A 17,651-nucleotide genomic window follows, 5' to 3' on the forward strand; every position below is an offset into this window, starting at 1 on the left:
GGAAATGTCGCTCGTGTAGACGGCTAACTACACTGGTGGATGGGGCCACGGAACCTCCTGGATACAGGAGGTTCGCGATGATCTCTTCCTGAAATTTGAGGAAGGATCCTGTTCTCCCAGCCTTACTGTAGAGAACAAAACTATTGTACATCGCCAATTGAATCAAATATACAGACACCTTCTTATACCAGCGTCTGGTGCGTCGGGAAACTAAATAGGGAGCCAACATCTGGTCATTGAAGTCCACCCCTCCCATGAGCGCATTATAGTCGTGGACTGAGAGGGGCTTTTCAATGACACGGGTTGCCCTTTCAATTTGTATGGTCGTGTCTGCGTGAATGGAGGAGAGCATATAAACGTCACGCTTGTCTCTCCATTTCACCGCGAGCAGTTCTTCGTTACACAAGGCAGCCCTCTACCCCCTTGCAAGACGGGTGGTAACGAGCCGTTGGGGGAAGCCCACGCGACTAGTTCGCGCGGTGCCACAGCAGCCAATCTGTTCTAGGAACAAATGCCTGAAGAGGGCCACACTTGTGTAAAAATTGTCCACATAAAGATGGTACCCCTTGCCAAATAAGGGTGACACCAAGTCCCAGACTATCTTCCCACTGCTCCCCAGGTAGTCAGGGCAACCGACCGGCTCCAGGGTCTGATATTTTCCCTCATAGATCCGAAATTTGTGGGTATAGCCTGTGGCCCTTTCACAGAGCTTATACAATTTGACCCCATACCGGGCGCGCTTGCTTGGGATGTATTGTTTGAAGCCAAGGCGCCCGGTAAAATGTATTAGGGACTCGTCTACGCAGATGTTTTGCTCGGGGGTATACAAATCTGCAAATTTCTGGTTGAAGTGGTCTATGAGGGGCCGAATTTTGTGGAGCCGGTCAAAAGCTGGGTGGCATCTGGGACGAGAGGTGCTGTTGTCGCTAAAGTGCAGGAAACGCAGGATGGCCACAAATCGTGCCCTGGACATAGCAGCAGAGAACATGGGCATGTGATGAATCGGGTTCGTGGACCAATATGACCGCAATTCATGCTTTTTTGTCAGGCCCATGTTGAGGAGAAGGCCCAGAAAAATTTTAATTTCGGAAACTTGGACTGGTTTCCACCGGAAAGGCTGGGCATAATAGCTTCCCGGGTTGGCGGATATAAATTGTGTGGCATACCGGTTTGTCTCTGCCACGACTAAGTCCAAGAGCTCCCCAGTCAAGAACAGCTCAAAAAATCCCAGGGCCGAACCGATCTGAGCCGTCTCAACCCGAACTCCAGACTGGGCGGTGAAAGGGGGAACTACAGGTGCGGCTGAAGTTGGTGACTGCCAATCAGGGTTTGCCAGCACCTCAGGGACTCTAGGGGCTCTAAGGGCCTGTCTTTGCGGTGGCTGCGACGGGGTAACTATTGCACGTGCCACCGTACCAGCTTCAACTGCCCTTCTGGTGCTCGCCACTTCACCATGTTGTACGGCAGTGCTGGTACTAGGTGCAGGGAGGGCTGCGCTGCTGGTGTATGCCTCACCACGTGATCCGACAGCGCCAGCCCCACTCTGCTGCCCTTGAAACTGATCCTGCACAACCTGTGGTCTAGCGACACGGGGCCTGGTACGCCTGGTGCTATCAGGGACCTCAACCTCCTCGTCCGAACTTTGGGTCAGACTGCCACTGCTCTCTACAGGTTCATATTCTGACCCGCTAGATTCGTCAGATGAGGGTTCCCATTCCTCATCCGACTGGGTCAGAAGCCTGTAGGCCTCTTCAGAAGAATACCCTCTGTTTGCCATTTGGACTACTAAATTTAGGGGTATTCCCTGAGACTACCCAAGAAAAAAAGCAAGCCTGTCTAACAAAGGGGAGGCTAGCGAAGTACCGGAGGCCGCTGCGGTTGATAAAAAATATCAAAACTGATTTTTTTATCGCCGCAGCGCTTGGAAAGTGATTGTGCAGTGATCAAAAAATATAATATTTTTTGTCACTGCGGCGGGGCGGGCGTGGGTGAACGCACGTGTGGGCGACCGATCAGGCCTGATCGGGCAAACACTGCGTTTTGGGTGGAGGGCGAGCTAAGGTGACACTAATACAATTATAGATCTGACTGTGATCAGTTTTGATCACTTACAGATACTATAAAAGTACAAATGCTGATTAGCGATACGCTAATCAGCGAATCAGTGACTGCGGTGCGGTGGGCTGGGCGCTAACTGACGCTAAACTACCTAATCAAGGGGCCTAAACTATCCTAAAACCTATCAGTCAATACCAGTGAAAAAAAAAAGTGACAGTTTACACTGATCACTTTTTTCCTTTCACTAGGTGATTGACAGGGGCGATCAAGGGGTGATCAAGGGGTTAATTCGGGTGATGGGGGGTGATCTGGGGCTAAGTGTAGTGTTGGTGGGTACTCACAGTGATCTCTGCTCCTCTGCTGGAACCAACCGACGAAAAGGACCAGCAGAGGAGCAGACAAGCCATTTAACAAATCATATTTACTAATATGATGTGTTATCTGGCTTCTGATTCGAGTTTTTGAAAATCGCCAGCCTGCCAGCCAATGATCGTTGCTGGCAGGCTGGTGACAAACTTGTCCTCTAACTTTTGCCGGCCCGCGATGCGCATGCGCGGGCTGGCTTTGAGCGAAATCTCGCGTCTCGCGAGATGACGCGTATATGCGTGACTCTGCGCAGCGCTGCCACCTCCGGAACGCGATCCTGCGTTAGGCGGTCCGGAGGTGGTTAAGATACACGTGGCAGGCGGTGAGGCCATCCTCATGTAGGATGTTAGAATACAATGATTCTACATCCATAGTGGCTAGGATGGCACCATTAGGGAGTGGACCTATGATTGATAGTTTTTTCGGTAGGTTGGTGGTGTCTTGGAGATAGCTGGTGGTATTTCTTACTATTGGTTTAAGGATTCCCTCGACCCAGCCTGAGATTTTTTTGGTGAGGGTTTCCACACCAGAGATGATGGGCCTCCCTGGCTTGTCAGGCTTATGTATCTTGGGAAGCATATACAATATTCTGATTTTGGGATTGCTTGGTATCAGATCTAGAAGCTTTGTAGATTGTGCCGGTAGACTTTTGATGATTTTTCTTAACTCCCTTATATATTTCCGAGTTGGGTCCCCATCCAGTTAGGTGTAGTATTCTATGTTGGTCAACTGTCTTTGTGCTTCCTTCATGTGATCTGATGTATTCATGAGGACTACAGAGCCCCGTTTATCTGCAGACTTAATGATGTCCTCCTTGTTGTTATTCATGGACTGAATGGTCCTTCTTTCTTGGACACTAATGTTAAAGGTTTCCTTTCTCTGTATGTCCAGTATTGTAGATTGTACCACCCTTCTAAAGGAGTCTATATACTGGTCCAAAGTGGTGCTGTGGCTAGGTGGTTGTGTCCAGACTATTTTGCACATGTGTACTTTTGCTACTGTTGTTTTTATTCATTAGTTGCTTTTTGGGGTCTGTGGCTTTTTTGAATGCAGAATGTTGAGGCTTTTTTTTATTGCATCATTTTTAAAATTTTCTTTTTGTTACTGTAGAAACACCAGCTCTAGATGTTAGCTGAAGTTCTTTGGCCCAGTTTCTTGCCTGCGGAATTTGGGCCGCATTCATTGCCAAAAAGCTGCAGTGGCCACCTGCCTCCAACTGTTTCCAATTGGAGGCCACATTGCACTTCATGTGGTTTATAGCTGCGACTGCGCCAAGAAAGGACGAGTAATATTCCTGGCGCCGCGTCCAGACAGAAACTGCTGGAAACCGGGGTGGGTGTCCGCTCGTGGTTTATCTCCATTCACTAAACAGTGAGCTTCTTTTTGAAAAACGCAGGATGCACAAGTTTTTTGTTTTGCTCCTGCTGTCTTTGTGCATTAGGTGGTGTTTTTTGTTTTGTTTTCTTGCTTCTTTTTGAAAACGCAGCCTGCCGGAGCTCTTTGCCAATTTTTTTAGGCGTTTTGACATCATCTCTATGCGGGAAAAAGACCATGGATAAAAACGCTGGTGATAATGTTTGCAAAAACACCAGGAAAGCCAAGGAAAAAAAAAACGCCAAACTCATGTGTGAATGTACCCTGAAGATTGCCACTATGGTTTCTGGAATTGAACATAAAATAGACAGTGATTGAATGTAATGCTCGAATATAAAAGTGAAGAAAGCACCTAAAGTCTATGGTGTGTGAAGTAGTTGGCGAGCAGCATGAGGAGAACGCTATATGCGCATCATTGTCTGAGCTTTCCGAAGCCTCATTCAGTTTGTGCTGAGAACTGGGCTGAACCATTTCCCGCACAGGGGAGGCGGAGTACTTTCTTCCCTCTATTAAATCGCCCCAGTTTATGGTTACGATGTGTATACTATTGGACTCGCTGTAAAAGATAAAACTCTACAGGCTCCGTGAAGTGTGGTCCATTGATAAAGCTTCTGCGTGCGACAAATTGTTCTACATGTCACCTGAATCCCCCCTTCTCCTTTGCTGTGTGCAGTGCCGGTTCCCGGCTGCTCTGTAAGCTGTACAATCCGCTCAGCTGCTCCGGGGAAGAAGCACACACTCACATCCACCGGGGCTGCTCTACCGGACGCACTCACCTGAGAAGCGCGACGACCGGCGCCTACAGGTTCTCTCACCGGCCGAGAACGGGCACGGCTGGGGCGTAGCCGTGGTGTAGAAGTGTACGGCGGTGTACCCTGCGGCGCTGGAAGATTACACCCTGATCCGGGGACAGGACACAGGATAAGGTAATGCAGAGGTGCAGGCAGTGAATGGATGGCACATACCTTTAGGGGTTAAGCCTGTCAGTGACGGCAGCCTATGTGTCTATAGGTAAACTTCTTCATTCAGCCCCCCTCTATACACCCATAGGGAAGCACCTCAGCTGTGTGAGGCTGGGAAGAGCTCAGGGCGTCCATTGGAGAGATGCTATGTGAAGGCTATCACTTGTGCATAGATTTTATACCGTGCATTATGTAATATAGCATCATTAGACGTGGGCATAGCCCGCTGCATCAGATCTGTGCAGGGGTGCCAAGGATGGTCTGGGTATGCATCCTGGCAGAAGTGTGGATGATATGCCTGGTACATAGCTGTCACTTCATGTGGAGCAGCACCACCAATGGTCTTCTTCATCACTGCTGCAGGGGTTAACTAGGTAATATGCTGCCCACCAAACAGGAGCGATGGCTTTTTGGGATCCCCCAAGGAACCCCCCTCCTCTCCCGGAGGGGTCACATCTGCTGCGTTTGGTGTCCAGAGATACTCCTCACATGCCAGCTGTGCAGAACAGCTGTACCAGACCCTGGGATAATCCGAGATCAGCCAGCCGGTAATGAATTCCCATCACACACAGGGAGGAGGTGACATGCCCATGTTCAGCACAACATGCACCAGTGGATCAGGCGCTGGCCAGATCGCAAAATGATATTACTGAATAGAAAGGAGCCTTATGTAATATTAATGTGTAACGTCCATGCGGGGACGGAATCGCTGCTATAATTCATCTGCTGGCATTAATAGACCCTCTAAATTGGCAGTGTGCCGCCAAACATCGTTGTGCTCCGCTCTGTTCATAATTGGGGGAAATGATTGAAGCTGGCCATATGTAGATAGCTCCCGTTTGTGTCTCCGGGGTGGCACTGGTCCATTCCATGTTTCATAAATCACAAAGATGCACTTTGTAACACGAGCAGCATGCCTTGTGTCCGTTTATCCCGTCGTAATATCAGGACGTGGACGGTCACAAAATAACCAAATGTAAAACAAAACTACTAAAAATCATTGACAAACGTACACCCATTGCTTTGCCGCCTCTAGAAAATGTATCGCCATAGGCATAATGTGCAACAACATTCCCAGAGTAAATAAGGTTTGCAGAGTTGTAAGTACACATAACGTAAATTCACTAATCCTATAAGAAGACATCCTGGTAGCCAATGCTTCAAAAATTACTGCTGACATCTACCCTTTAGCTCGTAGTGCCTTAGGGCTGCTTTAGGCTTGCGTTGTGGCACTCCAGTTTTGAGATCCGGCAGAGGATCTCAAAACTGGGCCAAAACGGTTCTGTTTTGTCTCCATTCATTGTCAATGGTGACCGAACTGATCAGGATGCATTCTGTTCCTTTTTGTTGCTTTTGTGACCGGACACAAAATTGCTGCTGTGAGACGGAACAAACCGGATCCAGCAGCAAAATAAAGTCAATGAGGCCGGATCCATATTTTTGGGATGCAAAAAGACCGGATCCGTCACCCATTGGCTTACAGTGATTTTAGTGCCAGATTCATTTATTTATTTATTTTCGTTTTGATATAACACAACCTAATGGAACGGATGCATCCGGATACGTTAACATCAAGCGGAACCATTTTGGTCCAGTTTTGAGATCCTCCCGCCGGATCTCAAAACTGGAAACCAAAATGCAAGTGTGAAACAGGCCTAAGAAAGGTCTTCTTTTTATTATGCAGCTTGGGTACCTAGGAACTGACCTCCGACTTCTAAAGTAAAGAGGATTGTGTAACCTCTTTGATGTGGACACAATTTTGACACTTTTCTTGGATCAGGAGGGCTAGATGAATGCACAATGCAGTGAGGACAGGGGGCCTTGCACACTCTGCCTCTTTTAGATCCTCCTCTTGATGTCATTTCTCAGCAACATGATATCAGAAATTGTCCTACAAAAGTAATGGCAGTTTACGCTCTGATCATCTGAGCACGTATGTTTACTGCCATACACTGAGGAGCGATGTGTCATCAGAGGTCCCTGGAGAACAACATATTACAACATGCCTGATCCTCCTTTCCCCTTCCAGCTGAGAGGATGCTGATATTGGTAGGATCGGCAGATGTCCTTAATGTGTATGGTCAGATTTTGTCCTCCGCTTGACATTGCATTGTGATAGCAGGTGACTGTCGGAATGTCAGTTTAATATTGCTGCTCACACATGACATATAATAATATCCCCATAGAAAAGATAGACTTTAATAACTGTTATAGGGGGAAAATCACAGCCAGTGTTCTTAACTATTGGGGACAGCGAGATCCCCTTTACTTTAAAGGGATTCTGTCACCCCACTAAACTGATTTTTTTTTTTTTTTTTTGTGTACTTATAATCCCTATCCTGCCATATTGCTATACCTTATGTTATTAATAATTTTCGTTCAGTAGATTTAGCAAAAAACTTACTTTTATGATATGCTAATTACCTTTACGTCTTCTCTTGATGACGTCTTCTCTTTCGGTGATGTCATCAGCGCAGGCGCACTGAGGCAGTGCTGAGGAGCCGAGCCTCCTTATCTCAGAGCGCGAATCAACACAGGCGCGCAATTTTTGAAATGCTGACAGGGCCGGCCGGAGGAGGAGATCGCGGCTGGCCCTGTCAATCAACAGAAGGAGGGGGCGGCTTTCTGCGGCTGCTACCAGCAAGTAGATGCCCTACTTGCTGGTAGAAAGGTAATTAGCATATCATAAAAGTAAGTTTTTTGCTAAATCTACTGAACGAAAATTATTAATAACATAAGGTATAGCAATATGGCAGGATAGGGATTATAAGTACACAAAAAAAACAAAAAAGTTTAGTGGGGTGACAGAAGCCCTTTAAGAAACGTCCACATGACTAATGATAATTAAAACATAATGCTCCCAAAAAAAAAGAAACAGATCCTGCCGCTTCATAACAGTAAGGCTAGGGCTACACGACATGTGTCGCGCGACTCGCACAACAATTTTTATAATGATAGTCTATGGTGTCGCATTGCGACATACTGCGACACGACAGTAGCAAAAAATCCATCCAAGATGGATTTTTCTGTGACTGTCGCAGTCGCAGCATGTCACAGTGCGACACCATAGACTATCATTATAAAAATTGTCGTGCGACTTGTTGCAGTGTAGTTGTGCCCTATGTGTTGCGCAAATGATGGTCGCACAACTCTGCCTTCTGAATGCTCCCAGGCCTGCCATGTTATAGCACCTATTATACTCGATCTGTAGTCCTTATCTCTGAACTCTTAACAGCTCATAAACACTCATTTAATCCAAGTTGTCATCAGTTTGATCACAATTTAGCTATAATGAATGTTTATTGGCTGTCAGGCACTCAGAAATAAGGGCTGCAGATTGAACCGTCAGAGCAGCTCCCTGATGGATTCAGTGTAAAATAGAAAGCCTGCTAGTCTGCAAATGCACTTAATAAAGACTAATAAAATGTATTATTTTAGCCCAAAAGAAAAAGTAGGGTCCGTTGGGCGCTGCGGGCATCATATGACAGATCATGCACTGTGTCCCGGCTTTCATTTGTAACAGAAATCACAATACAGTTGTGACCAGAGGCTTACATACAAGTGATGAGTGATATATGTCTATAGCTAGAGTATTAATGTGAACACTAACAGTATTTAACGTGAACTGTAACATTATTATAATTGCATCATTTTTTGGCTGCAAAAAAGTTCCTGATTTTCATGGACTAGCCATGAATTTGCAGACAGTTGGCAACTTTGTGGTCATGCACATAGCTGAATTATAGATCTATAGATTCATAACAGGGCACCCCTAGTTTACAACAGGCCCATACAAACCTGTAAGAAAAAAATCATGGCCCGCTCCATCTCAAGCTGTGTAAAAGCACGCAGCGACACGTCGCCTCTCGGTGTCCTTGATACAGACCCGTAGAAACTCTGGAGCACGTTTACTAATGTGATTAAGCCTAGACCTTGTCAAAAGTGCCCACAATTTGGTGCATCTATGGCATATAATGTTGCATCAAGTTTTAGATCTATTAATGAAGCAAATGTGCCCAAAAGAGTAATCCATTTGCTTCACTCAATTAGGGGGCGTGGTTTGTCGGGCAAGAGATGCAACTGGGGAAAGGGTGTGGCTTAAATGAGTTTTCAGGAATTGAATCCTCAGGATAGGTCATCAATATCAGATCCTGGACGTCCAGCCCATCTGCTCTTTGAATATAAAATATAGCATAGCGCATAAGACCCATGTAAATCGTATACAGTCCTGATCAAAAGTTTAAGACCACTTGAAAGATGGCAAAAAATCATATTTTACATTGTTGGATCTTAACAAGGTTCCAAGTAGAGCTTCAACATGCAACAAGAAGAAATGGGAGCGAGACAAAACATTTTTTGAGCATTCAATTAATTGAAAATAACGACTAAACTGAAACAGGCTGTTTTTCAGCGGATCCAAATTTTAGGATCACATGCCTTTTTAAAAGGCCAAATCTGTGCAAAGATGTGGATTCATTGTCATTTTCTGTCAGGTAGTCACAGGTTGTGATGACAAAGGCAAAAAACTCTCCCTTTTTGAACGTGGTCGGGTTGTTGAACTGCATAAGCAGGGTCTCTCACAGCGCGCCATCGCTGCTGACGTGGGACGCAGTAAGACAGTCATTTGGAATTTCTTAAATTATCCTGAGGGTTATGGAACAAAAAAGTCAAGTGGAAGACCCAAAAAAATTTCATCAGCACTGAGCCGGAGGATCCAATTGGCTGTCCGTCAAGACACTGGATGATCCTCGACCCAAATTAAGTCCATTACTGGTGCTGACTGCAGCCCCATAACCATCAGACAGCATCTGAGACTGAAGGGCTTCAAAAACAAAAACGTCTTCAAAGACCTCGTCTCCTTGAACGCCACAGAACTGCTTGTTTGGACTTGGCAAGAGAGCACCAAACATGGGACATTCAAAGGTGGAAGAAAGTTTTGTTCTCTGATGAGAAAAAATTAAAAAATTCCACAGAAAAAACTAAGATAAAAACATCCTGCACGATATGATATACAAATGTGCGGATGTCCCTGGCCATATTATTGAAGAAAACCACAGAAATAAGATAATAATGCACTTAGTAAAGTAGAGACAAACATTATACATGGACAAAGTCCTCACTCTGATATAATAATATCTGAGACACTTAGTCAATATATTTTGATCAAAACACATCTAAGCCCGCCTACCAAGCGTCAAGGTGGTCTCAGGTCAGGCGGGTCCTACGCTAAACCTACCTAAGCCATTGGGCTTCTATGTTCAGGAGCGCAGACGCCGCTTGGTAGGCGGGCTTAGATGTGTTTTGATCAAAATATATTGACTAAGTGTCTCAGATATTATTATATCAGAGTGAGGACTTTGTCCATGTATAATGTTTGCCTCTACTTTACTAAGTGCATTATTATCTTATTTCTGTGGGTTTCTTCAATAATATGGCCAGGGACATCCGCACATTTGTATATCATATTGTGCAGGATGTTTTTATCTTAGTTTTTTCTGTGGAATTTTTTTGTCTATGTAGTATTTGCTTGAGGGATTGGCACCTTCAAGTGTGAATGCGCACCTATTTTATCTTGGGAGTAGCATTCCTCTGCACGTTTGCCGTTCCTATCCAATAGAGCGCCTTGATTAGGTGGTACATATAGGTGTGCTGGCTCCTCCTCCCATTGGTTGCTTGATGCACATGGAGGTGACTAGGAGCAGCACACCATATGTGTGGTAACGACTGGGTTTTTCAACAGGGCAACTCTACAGTACACAATGCTCGCAGGACAAGGGACTTCTTCCAGGAGAATAACATCACTCTTTTGGCCCATCCTGCGTTTTCCCCTGATCTAAATCCAATTGAGAACCTTTGGGGATGGATTTCAAGGGAAGTTTACAAAAATGGACAACAGTTCCAGACAGTAGATGGCCTTTGTGCGTCCGTCTTCACCACTTGGAGAAATGTTCCCACTCACCTCATGGAAACGCTTGCATCAAGCATGCCGAAACGAATTTTGGAAGTGATAAACAATAACGGCGGACCTACTCATTACTGAGTTCATGTTTGGAAGTTGGATTTCTGTTTTGGGTGGGTTTAGTTTTTTTTTTGGAGGTGTGGTCCTAAACTTTTGATAAGCTGAAAAACAGCCTGTTTCAGTTTATTCGTTGTTTTCATTAAATTGAATGCTCAAAAAATATTTTGTCTCACTCCCATTTCTTCTTGTTGCATGTTGAAGCTCTACTTGGAACCTTGTTAAGATCCAGCCATGCTAAATATGATTTTTTGCCATTTTTCAAGTGGTCCTAAACTTTTGATCAGGACTGTATATACACTGCCTTGTCCCCCAAAAAAGTTGCCACCTGGATTTAACTAAGCAAATAGATATGAGCCTCCTATTGGATAATTACTGCATGGGCGATTATCTTTCAGCTGGCAACAAGTTATTTAACCCCAACTGGTGCAATGAGTTGCTTCTCATTTCTTAAACAACCATGTCGAAAGACACATCTCGTGGTCGTGGAAAAGATGTTAGTCTGTTTGAGAAGGGTCAAATCATTGGCATGCATCAAGCAGAGAAAACATCTAAGGAGATTGCAGAAACTACTAAAATTGGGTTAAGAACTGTCCAACGCATTATTAAAAACTGGAAGGATAGTGGGGAACCATCGTATTCGAGGAAGAAATGTGGCGGGAAAAAACCCCTGAATGATCGTGATCGGTGAAATCAAATCGAAGAAAAACAACAGTAGAACTCAGGGCTATGTTTAATAGTGAAAGTAAGAGCATTTCCACACGCACAATGCGAAGGAAACTCAAGGGATTGGGACTGAACAGCTGTGTAGCCGTAAGAAAAGCACTAATCAGTGAGGCAAACCAGAAAAAAGGCTTTGATTTGCTAGGGAGCATAAAGATTGGACTCTGGAGCAGTGGAAGAAGGTCATGTGGTCTGATGAGTCCAGATTTACCCTGTTCCAGAGTGATGGGCGCATCAGGGTAAGAAGAGAGGCAGACGAAGTGATGCACCCATCATGCCTAGTGCCTACTGTACAAGTCTGTGGGGGCAGTGCTATGATCTGGGGTTGCTGCAGTTGGTCAGGTCTAGGTTCAGCAACAGTATGTGCTCCAATAATGAGGTCAGCTGACTACCTGAACATACTGAATGACCAGGTTATTCCATCAATGGATTTTTTTCTTCACTGATGGCATGGGCATATTCCAAGATGACAATGCCAGGATTTATCGGGCTCAAATTGTGAAAGAGTGGTTCAGGGAGCATGAGACATCATTTTCACACATGGATTGGCCACCACAGTATCCAGACCTTAACCCCATTGAGAATCTTTGGGATGTGCTGGAGAAGGTTTTGCGCAGCGGTCAGACTCTACCATCATCAGTGCAAGATCTTGGTGAAAAATTAATGCAACACTGGATGGAAATAAATCTTGTGACATTGCAGAAGCTTATCGAAACAATGCCACAGCGAATGTGTGCCGTAATCAAAGCTAAAGGCGGTCCAACAAAATATTAGAGTGTGTGACTTTTTTTTTGGTGGTGCCTTTTTTTTTTTTTGACAGGCAGTGTATATATCCCTATCCTCATGATAGATCATCAATATCTGATGAGTAGGGTTCTGACTCCCAGCATCACTGCCAATCAGCTCATCATGCCGTCTAATCACGCTGCGCTGCCGGCAAATAATGATTTTTTATGGGGACAAGCAATGGTATTAGCGATCGCTCCTCCCTATACTGTGGAGGAGGTCTCTTTCACTGTCGAGCAGGCGATTGTCGGGAAGGCATGCTTCCTTCCTGACAATCGTAGGGCTCATCTGCCAGTCTAAGGCTACTTTCACACTAGTGTTTTTTGCGGATCTGTTATGGACGGATCCGGTTGTATTATGTCTTCTATAGCCATGACGGATCCGTCATGAACACCATTGAAAGTCAATGGGGGATGGATAAGTTTTCTATTGTGTCAGAGAAAACGTCTTGCTCCGTACCACATCGCGGACAGAAAAACGCTGCTTGCAGCATTATTCTGTCCGTGATGGGTGTGCAACCAAACGGAACGGAATGCATTTTGGTGCATTCAGTTTCATTCAGTTCAGTTTTGTCCCAATTGACAATGAATGGGGACAAAACGGAAGTGTTTTCTTCCGCTATTGGGGGGGGGGGGGGGGAAAAAGGGGCTTGGTAAGAGACGTGACCAAGAACCCAATGGTATCTCTGGCTGAGCTCCAAACATGCTGTTTGCAGATGTGGGAAACTTCTAGAAGATCAAACATCACTGCAGCATTCCTCCAATCTGGACTCTATGGCAGAGTGGACAGAAAGAAGCCTCTCAGTAAGGCCTTATTCACAAGTCAGTGTTTTGGTCTGTGATTTTCATCAGTGATTGTGAGCAAAAGCCAAGACTGGAGCCTCCACAGACATAAGGTATAAAGGAATGATCTTCACCTGTTCTGTGTTTAGAGCCACACCTGGTTTTGGCTCAAAATCACTTATGGAAATCACTGACCAAAACACTGACGTGTGAATAAGGCCTAAAAGACATGAAAAGTTTACAAAAAGCACCTAAAAGACTCTAACTGTGAGAAACGAGATTCTCCGGTCTGATTAAATCAAGATTGAACTTTTTAGCCTCAATTCTAAGAGTCATATTTGGAGGAAACAAGCACTGCCCAATACCATCCTTACAGTGAAGCAAAGTGGTGGTGGTGGCATCATCATGCTGTGAGGGTGTTTTTCAGCGGCTGGGACAGGGAAACTAGTCAGAGTTGAGGGAAAGCTGAATGGAGCAAAGTACAGATATTCTAAATGAAAACCTGAGACAGAGTGCTCTGAACCAAAGACTTTCTTGTCGGAAGGTAAACCTTCTGCCCAATGACCCTAAACACAGCCTAACCGCTGAATAAGACGGAGGTCTGAGTAAGAGCTCCTTCCTCAAAAGCCTGTGCTTTACAGCTATTGCACACCAGAGACATCCCCAAAATGGTCAAAATTGGGAGAGAAAAGCCCAGGGAATCTCCGGATACCCCCAGGCAAAAGAAAAGTCAAGCAGACATGGAAAGACTCCTTTAAAAAGAAGCTGACACTATCCCCATCTCGCTCAGACAAGATGGTGCCTCAGGCTACTGGGCGGGATTCTGAAGTGGAGGAAGAAGAAAATCTTGATTACGCAGTGGATCCAGGAGAAACACCACATACCGAAGAAAGTGGCACCCTTACAAAAGCTTTCTTCAAAGCAACCCTGTCTTAGGCTTTAGCCCTGTTGATACGGGAACTGAGACAAGATATGCGTGCTCTTGGGCACTGTGTGGAAAACAACCAGGGCCAGGTTGTGGCACATAGCACGGCTATAGTACAAATTATGGAAGCCCAGATTTCCTCGCTGAATAACGCCTACCTCATGATTGAGGACCAAGAAAACAAGAGTCGGTGGAAAAATATCAGAGTGAAAGGTCTGTCGGAAACCGTGTTACCTGGGGAGCTAGAAACTGCCGCCAGAAAATTGTTTACCGACCTTCTGGGAGAAGAAAGAGCTGCAGGCATCACCATCGAAAGAATACACCGCTCCCTGCGCCCCATTCCCAAAAATGGAGAACCACCCAGAGATGTGGTCTGTGGACTACTAAGCTTCAAAGATACGGTGGCCATCTTGAAATGTGACCCAACTCCAGGTTACACTCAAGGACTATCTGGATTCTACAGAAGGCCCTTGAGGGGAGACTGATTGATCGACAGGAGCGTGACTACCTTGGACCATCAAATCCCAGGGTGGCGACGTTCTATTGCCTCCCAAAGATTCATAAAGGTACTGTCCCCCTCAAGGGTCGACCTATTGTATCTGGGATAGGGAGTCTCACTGAACATGTGGGCACCTACATAGACAGGATTAGGGTTGTCCCGATCCCGATACTAGTATCGGTATCGGGACCGATTCCGAGTTTTCTCGGCGGTACTCAGCCGCCGATACCCCGCCCCGATACATAAATAGAATACTATGGGCGTAACTATGGGCGGGGCCCCGCCGCTCACCGAAGTATTTATAAACGTGAATCCTTATCCTGTTGTTAAGTTGAACTAACGCTGCCCTCTCCCATGTTCCCATGTCCCCCCTGTATCCCCACAGCACTTACTTAAGCTTCCATAGCAGGCAGAGCAGACGGCAGCAGTAACGTCACTCACTGACGTAGAGCGCCTGCTCCGCCCCCTTTATGAGTGAAGCAGGCGGAGCAGGCGAGCGACGTCAGTGAGTGACGTTACTGGTGCCGTCCGCTCTGCCTGCTATGGAAGCTTAAGTAAGTGCTGTGGAGATACAGGGGGATACAGGGGAACATGAGAGAGGGCAGCGTTAGTTCAACTTAACAACAGGATAAGGATTCACGTTTATAAATACTTCGGTGAGCGGCGGGGCCCGGTGTATTGGGGGACACTGTTATGAGGGGGATCTGTGGATGACATATAGCAGTGTCAGCCACAGATCCTCCCCATAACAGTTCCATCCACAGATCCCCTATAACAGCACCATCCACAGATCCCCCACCAAATAACAATGCCATCCTCAGATCCCCCCACCCCATAACAATGCCATCCACAGATATCCCACCCCATAGCAGTACCATCCACAGATCCCCCATAACAGTGCCATCCACAGATCCCCCATAACAGTGCCATCCACAGATCCCCCATAACAGTGCCATCCACAGATCCCCCATAACAGTGCCATCCACAGATCCCCCATAACAGTGCCATCCACAGATCCCCCATAACAGTGCCATCCACAGATCCCCATAACAGTGCCATCCACAGATCCCCCATAACAGCACCATCCACAGATCCCCATAACAGCGCCATCCACAGATCCCCCATAACAGTGCCATCCACAGATCCCCCATAACAGTGCCATCCACAGATCCCCCATAACAGTGCCATCCACAGATCCCCCATAACAGTGCCATCCACAGATCCCCCATAACAGTGCCATCCACAGATCCCCCATAACAGTGCCATCCACAGATCCCCATAACAGTGCCATCCACAGATCCCCCACATGACAGTGCGTCATCCACAGATCCACAGATCCCCCAAAACGGTCACATGACATTTAAAAAAAGTATCGGTATTCGGTATCGGTGACTACTTGAAAAAAAGTATCGGTACTTGTACTCGGTCCTAAAAAAGTGGTATCGGGACAACCCTAGACAGGATATTACATCCCTTTGTCACTTCTTAGACTCCCGATCCATTGATCTTAAGCATCATAATCAATTTGTGATCCGGTTGCTAGAATTCGCGTTAAATTACAACTACTTTGTATTTAACAACCGCTTCTACCACCAGCTCAGGGGCACAGCGATGGGGAGCCCATGTGCCCCAACCTACGCAAATCTGCTCCTGGGCTGGTGGGAGGACACTGTTGTCTTTACCGAGGACATGCAGAAGTGGACCAGACATATAATGTTTTGGTTGAGATTCATCGACTACATTCTGCTGTTCTGGTCAGGCTCGTCAGATGACTTTAAAAGCTTTATGCAGGATTTAAACAAAAATCATATTGGCTTGTTCTTCACATATGAACTACAGCATCAGAGTGCAACCTTCTTGGATGTGCAAATCAGTAGAAGTGCAAATGGTACCCTAATGACAGCATTGTACCGTAAGCAGACATCAACTAATAGTCTGCTCAGGTGGGAAAGTTTTCACCCCAAATCACTGAAACGGGGCATCCCTAAGGGGAAGTTTCTGCGAATACGCAGAAACTGTTCAGATCAGACGGAATTTAGGAACCAGGCCTCCATATTATTCCATCGCTTTAAACAGAGGGGCTACTCAGATGCATGCCTGTATGATGCGTGGAATCACGCAGAGTCTGTGGATAGATCCACACTTATCCACTCTGATGGGAAACAGAGGGAGTCGAAGGAAGTCATCAGGATCATAGGAACATATGATACGGAGTCCCAGCAGATTCGGGAAATAATAGGACGTTACTGGTCACTATTAAAATCTGACCCGGACCTTACTGACCTCCTCCCTGAACGTCCATCAATCACCTTCAGACTGGGTCGGAGCATTGGGGACCAGCTGGTGCACAGTCACTTTGAAGCACCTCCTGCACAAAATACTTGGCTCATGGACAGAAGGGTCGGGACCCACAAATGTGGAAGATGCAAGGCCTGCTCCTTCATTGAGGTGGGCAGCACATTTTCCAACAGTAACCAGGAGTACACCTACACGGCTCGCTCATTCGCGAACTGTAATACGGTAGGCCTGGTGTATAAGACACAATGTGGTTATGTTGGTAAAACTTGCAGGGCCTTTAAAAAGAGAATACTGGAACATATCGGTGATGTCCGCCACAAACGTGGCAAACCACTGTCCAGACATGTTGTACTCCAGCATGGAGCAGACCCAAACACATTATGTTTCTCTATGATAGAGACAATCAAATACTCTATCAGAGGAGGTGACATAGATACCATCTTGAAACAAAAGGAGTCCAGATGGATTCATAGGCTAAATACAATGTCACCATTGGGACTGAATGAGAACATTGACTTCTCTTGCTTTTTATAGTCTGTGATAGATTATCAATATAAGAGTAGGGGTATATAATAGCAGAGGATCGATTTTAATGAGAAAAGGGAGGGTATGTAGCCATCTCCAACACCCTGCTAGTCCACCTTCTCTTATAAGGTAAAAAGTTATACGTTAAAATAAAATAAAACAAAATAAATGAATATAGCATTAAAAATAAAAAAAATAAACAAATACACGTGATTGATAGAAATGTGTAGGACGTTTAATATTAAACTGTACGGTCAGACATAGACATGGGATTATAAAACCCCTATCCAGTACAGACATCCTTATCTATACCTGCACCGTATCAGATTGGGATTTT

At 45.7% G+C, this 17,651-nt stretch overlaps 1 protein-coding gene across 1 annotated transcript in view; it reads left to right on the forward strand.

The window, feature by feature from the left end:
- The first annotated feature begins 4,488 nt into the window (after positions 1-4,488).
- Positions 4,489-17,651, forward strand: part of HPCA (hippocalcin) — a 36,695-nt gene continuing 23,532 nt past the window's right edge. Inside the window, exon 1 of the mRNA XM_040424591.1 lies at positions 4,489-4,724. The gene's annotated coding sequence lies outside the window, so the exon portion shown is untranslated. The remainder of the gene's footprint in view (positions 4,725-17,651) is intronic.

This window comes from Bufo bufo, chromosome 3 (assembly GCF_905171765.1).
Source record: "Bufo bufo chromosome 3, aBufBuf1.1, whole genome shotgun sequence".
Taxonomy (NCBI): Eukaryota; Metazoa; Chordata; class Amphibia; order Anura; family Bufonidae; genus Bufo; species Bufo bufo.